The sequence below is a fragment of the Gossypium hirsutum genome, chromosome D01 (genome assembly GCF_007990345.1).
Source record: "Gossypium hirsutum isolate 1008001.06 chromosome D01, Gossypium_hirsutum_v2.1, whole genome shotgun sequence".
Lineage (NCBI taxonomy): Eukaryota > Viridiplantae > Streptophyta > Magnoliopsida > Malvales > Malvaceae > Gossypium > Gossypium hirsutum.
Window position 1 is genome coordinate 12,834,960 of NC_053437.1, and position 6,022 is coordinate 12,840,981.

Sequence of the window (6,022 nt, forward strand, 5' to 3'; positions counted from 1 at the left end):
TGATTAAGGTGGACAAATTTTATTACGATGGGTACAATGGTTACAAGAATCCAAAATTATTTTTTAAAATTTAACTCGAACAAATATATTCGATTCGAATTCCATCTCACTCGACTCGATTTGAGAAAACTTCAAATAAAGTTAAGATGATAAAATGAGATTCGAAAACTCGATTAACTCGAAAATTTTCGATTCGATTCGATTCGATTCGATCGAATGCTCACCCCTACTCAGAATCTCTCTCTCTCTATGTATATATGATTCCATAATCTTCATTTTTAAGAATCATTCTTGAAACTCACTGTGAGAAACATCCAATGATCTCAGCATTTTCTCCTACTCAACTCTTGCTCCTCATCTTTATAACCATCTCCTGGATTTTTGCAACAGTTGAAGCTCAAAGCAATGTAAGCGTAGGTGGTTTTCTATCTGCCGATGGTACAAACACGGCATGGCGATCCCCCTCCGGTGATTTTGCCTTGGGTTTTATTGCCATTCAGGGCCAAGAACATCTCTTCCTTCTTGCAATTTGGTATGCTAGCATACCAGAGACAACCATCGTCTGGTATGCTAATTATAGGGAGACTCCAGCAGTAGCAGCTCGAAATTCAAAGGTCGAGCTTACCGGGACCGGCCATCTTGTGCTTAAAGACCCTGGAAACAAAGAGTTGTGGAGGTCCCAAAGCCTTACTAATGATTCTCAAGTATCTCATGCAGCCATGCTTGATACAGGGAACTTTGTGATATCGAGTCAAAACTCAGGCAACATATGGGAAAGCTTCAAATATCCAACGGATACCATCTTACCCTCACAAGAATTGGATGTTAATCAGAGTCTTTCATCAGTTCTGGCTGAAGCAAACTACAGTAAGGGGAAATATCAACTTCGTTTTAACCAAGGATCTTTCATACTTAACCAAATTGATATGTTCACCAAAAAACCTTACAATAATTATTATAGTTTCGGGGATGGTTCTCGGTTGATCTTCAACGGCACGGGGCGTATTCAATATCTGAATTCAAGTGGAAGTATAATCAACCTTGCACCAATAAACACTGTTCCGAAACCAGAATCATACTACTACAGGGCAACACTTGGTTTTGATGGAGTTTTTACTCTCTATTCTTATCCAAGGAACCCTAGTGCTGGTGGTAGAAGCTGGTCTGTCTTGTGGTTTAAGCCGGACGATATTTGCTCGAGCTTTGTCGACAGTACAGCTAGACTTGGAACTGGACCATGCGGATATAACAGCATTTGTGAGCCTGTCAATGGGAGGCCTAATTGCACATGTCCCCCTGGATTTTCCTTTTTGGATGAAAAGAATACACACATTGGCTGCAAACAAGATTATACAAGCTCCGCTGAAGATTGCAACCCAGACGGGTCCACCGTAGAGGAAGATCGGTTTGAATTCAGGTCAATATTATTTGCAGATTTCCCTTTCAGTGACTATGGCATATTGCAGCCAGCAACTGAGTTCGAATGTAGGCAATCTTGCCTTCTTGACTGTACTTGTGCAGTTGCCATTTTACAGGATCCATCTTTAAGTCCAGATGGAACTGGAACTTGTTGGAAAAAGAAATTACCACTCTCAAATGGGCGGTTTAACAGAGTAGATATTGACAGAACGGCCCTATTTAAGGTACCAAAGTCAAATGCCTCTAGGAGAAGCCCTGACACTCCTAAACCAAGCGATGGAAATCGGAATGCTGCTATTTTGATCCTTTCAGTTCTCTTAGGTACCTCAGCAATCTTCAACTTCTCCTTTTTAGCTGCAATTGCCTTGATATTCTTTTGCTTATACCGAAGACGGCTACAACACTTGGATGGTGTTCATAGTCATAGCAGAGGAGATTTAGAGACTAATCTGCGTTCATTCACATACAAAGAGCTTGAACAAGCCACAAACGGATTCAAAGAAGAGCTAGGAAGGGGGGCTTTCGGCACGGTTTATAAAGGAGAACTGTCACCAAGCTACGGAAACTATGTCGCCGTCAAGAAATTAGGAAAGGTTGTACAAGAAGGTGAAAGGGAATTCAAACAGAAGTGAAGGTGATTGGCCATACTCACCACAAGAATCTGGTGAGACTACTTGGATACTGTGATGAAGAACAACATAGGCTTTTGGTCTATGAGTTTATGGGAAATGGTTCATTGTCGAACTTCCTTTTCGGAGTGTTACGGCCTAGTTGGCAAAAAAGGTTACAAATTGCATCAGGAATTGCAAAAGGCCTCGCATACTTGCATGAAGAATGCAGTACACAGATCATCCATTGTGACATTAAACCACAAAACATACTCTTGGATGATTGTTTAACGGCCAAGATATCTGATTTCGGATTAGCAAAGCTGTTGATCAACAGCAAAACTCAAACGCTGACTGGCGTACGAGGGACGAAAGGGTACGTGGCACCGGAATGGTTCAGAAACTCCCCGGTCACAGTCAAGGTAGACGTTTACAGTTTCGGAGTGATGCTGTTGGAGATCATATGTTGCAGAAAATGTGTTGAAGTGGAGATGGATGAAGAAGCAATATTAACAGAATGGGCATTTGATTGCTACAATGAAGGGATGATGGAAAAGCTTGTTGAAAATGATGAAGAGGCCAGAAATGATGTTGGAAGATTGGAGATGTTAAAAAGTGGCAATTTGGTGTGTGCAATATGAGCCAGTTTTAAGGCCATCCATGAGGACAGTGTCGATGATGCTTGAAGGTGCAGTCCAGGTTCCATCTCCACCATGTCCTTTCCCACTCCATTCTATGTCCATGAAATATCAAAATGGTCGTGTTTCTTTTTCAAGTTTGGTCCCGTAAAAGCTGGAATGTACAAATTGAATAGCTTTCATTTTTCAATAAATTGAGTTTCAAAAACCAGAAAATTTGATTTACTGGTTACATTACATATATGGTAAGGGTTGAACCATGAACTTAGGTTATTTTGATTGTTTCAATTTTATTTTCTATAATTCAAATAGTTCCAAGATAGATCATATTCAACGCTCCTGTTGGTCAACATTGTTATTTAGTCAGTTTCATTATTATTTTTCTAATGGGATAGGTTTATAAGAATAAGTCACGATCCAAATTTCTTTCCTAAGTTTGCTTGTGCATTGTTAATTAAATGTTTATTTTTCAGCTAGAATAAAAAAAGGAATGGGAGGAGAAAAAGGTTGAATTTTGGGTTTAATTATAAAACGCAGCATTAAATGTAACTTATAAAAGAGCCATAGGTTACAATATCTTGAATTGGACATGCCATATATTCTCCATTGAACATTGGAAGCCCAATGGACAATCCTTCAATTATTTTTTGGACCTATTAAATAACATTATCCAGCATGGAAGAAACAAAATGAATGGAATAAAAAAAGTTTCATATTTTTTAATCAAATATTACTATCATCAAATTTAAATCATATCAACTTAATTATTTTAATCGGTTTAATATATAGTTTTATACATTAATTTTAATTTTTTATTTAACTCAATTCTCACAAATTATTAACACAATTGTTGATCTAATATTATTTTATGTTTATATATTACATACATAAATAATTATATTTTATCCAATATAAAAATAAATAAATTTATTATTTTTATTGAATAAAAAAACAAATACCAAATGCATGTAAATTTCCCTTTCTAGCCCATTATATTTTCCCTCTTCATATAAATTTAGTTTTATTCTATGCTTTTATTTTCCCAGATAGATATTCGTATTTTGTTTGATACTTTCATAAAATTTATTATTTTTCAAAAATGAAAATTTATATTCAACATAAACCATTTAAATAGTTACTCAATTATAAAAAAGTCTCACTCAAAATAATAATGTTTACCATTTAAACACTCACGTTACATAGTTTATTACTTTTGATCACTCTTATTAAAAATTTTAACAAAATTGAACATGACATTTTTTTTGACACATGTATACAATTTGCCATTGCGTACCACTTTAAATTAATTTTAATTCCAATACTAATTATTAACCAAAATAAAACATTTTATTATTTTATGGCTTTGATGGCCGTCTCAAGCTGTCTCCTCCCGGGTCGACTCATCGTTGCTTCCCTGCTCTGCTCAGCCGTTCGCACCGTAAAGAAACCGAGTAGAATGGAATGATGCAAGAAAGTACACTATGGTCATTAACAAATTGAAAATCAGATCAGAAATCAAAACCTTTTACTTCAAATTTCCGGTTGGTACATTAATAAACCCAAAATATTGAGTACCTCTGCATTAGAGACCAACACACCCCTAACACTGATACTACATTTATAACATTAAATTGAAGATTATTATCATAGCACCAAAATTTTAAACTCTACCAAAGTTTTACTTTATTAATTGTATGCCAGGTTTTTTACAAAAATATTATAAAAAATAAAAAATATTAAAATAATATAAAATTTTTATTATTTATGAAAATATTACAAAAAAAATATCAAAATAATATACAAAAAAGTTTATTTACCAAAATAATACAAAAAAAAAAACGGCTGAATGGAGGGCCTGCCACAAGCGGCACCAATGGTGCCTGTGGCAGAGGCGGCACCAACATGTTCGTATTTTAGCCCTTTGTTCGTATTTTTTCCCCCGAATTTTAATACTTTAAAAAATATACTACTTTCTAATTTATTATTTTACATTATTTTAGTACATTATGCTTGAAATATATTCATTTAGTGTGTTTTTTATTGAAAGTAATAAAATCCAGGGAAAAAATACGAACAAAGGGCCGAAATAAGAGTTTTTTTTTAAAAAAATTATTTAAAAAACACACTAAATGAATACATTTCAAACATAATGTATTAAAATAATGTAAAATAATAAAATATGAAAATAATATATTTTTATTGAAAGTGATTAAGTCCGGGGAAAAAAATACGAACAAAGGGCCGAAATAAGGTTTTTCTTTAAATTTATTTAAAAAACGCACTAAATGAATACATTTAAAAAAAATACTATTTTCGTATTTTATTATTTTACTTTATTTTAGTACATTATGTTTGAAATGTATTCATTTAGTGTGTTTTTTAAATAAATTTTAAAAAAAACTCTTATTTCGGTCCTTTATTCGTATTTTTTTCCCTTTCAATAAAAATATACTATTTTCGTATTTTATTATTTTACATTATTTTAGTACATTATGTTTGAAATGTATTCATTTAGTGTGTTTTTTAAATAAATTAAAAAAATCCTTATTTCGGCTCTTTGTTCGTACTTTTTTCCCCGGATTTTATTACTTTCAATAAAAAACACACTAAATGAATATATTTCAAGCATAATGTATTAAAATAATGTAAAATAATAAATTAGAAAATAATATATTTTTTTAAAGTAATAAAATCTGAGAAAAAAATACGAACAAAGGGCTGAAATACGAATATGTTGGTGCCGCCTCTGCCACAGGCACCATTGGTGCCGCCTGTGGCAGACCCTCCATTCAGTCGTTTTTTTTTGTATTATTTTAGTAAATAAACTTTTTTTGTATATTATTTTGATATTTTTTTTTATTTTTTTATAATATTTTTATAAAAAACCCTTGTATGCCCATTCTGACTGACAAAATCATATGCAGAATATATTTCCATCCATTCCTTAAAAGGAGCAAACAAAAATCTTGCTACTTTATTTTGCTCAAGTTTTACAACTTGAAATTTGTTCTCCTGGATATAGGATCCTTCATCCAGCATTGCCTTTATATGTAGCAAAAACAACTCACAATGGCCAACATACAAATTGTATATGCAACAAAACCAAGCATATATCATTTTATTTTTTGCAGCAGCTGCTGAGACACCGAGAAGGAAGCGATAAAGTCTTTCAGATCTGAGATTCTCTGGAATCTCGGTTTCCTATCGGTTTTAAAATTTTAAACCAAGTAGAATGTTTTACTTTGGTCAATACTTTGTATTGGGTAAATTACATTTTAGTCCTTTAAGGTTTAAAGTGGTATGCAATGGTAAATTGTGCCATGTGGCATCCAATGATTGGTCCACGTGTAAAAAAAA

General features: G+C 33.3%; 1 pseudogene; it reads left to right on the forward strand.

Moving 5' to 3' along the window:
* Window positions 1-277: 277 nt before the first annotated feature.
* Window positions 278-2,938, forward strand: LOC107920935 (G-type lectin S-receptor-like serine/threonine-protein kinase LECRK4; annotated as a pseudogene).
* Window positions 2,939-6,022: the final 3,084 nt, after the last annotated feature.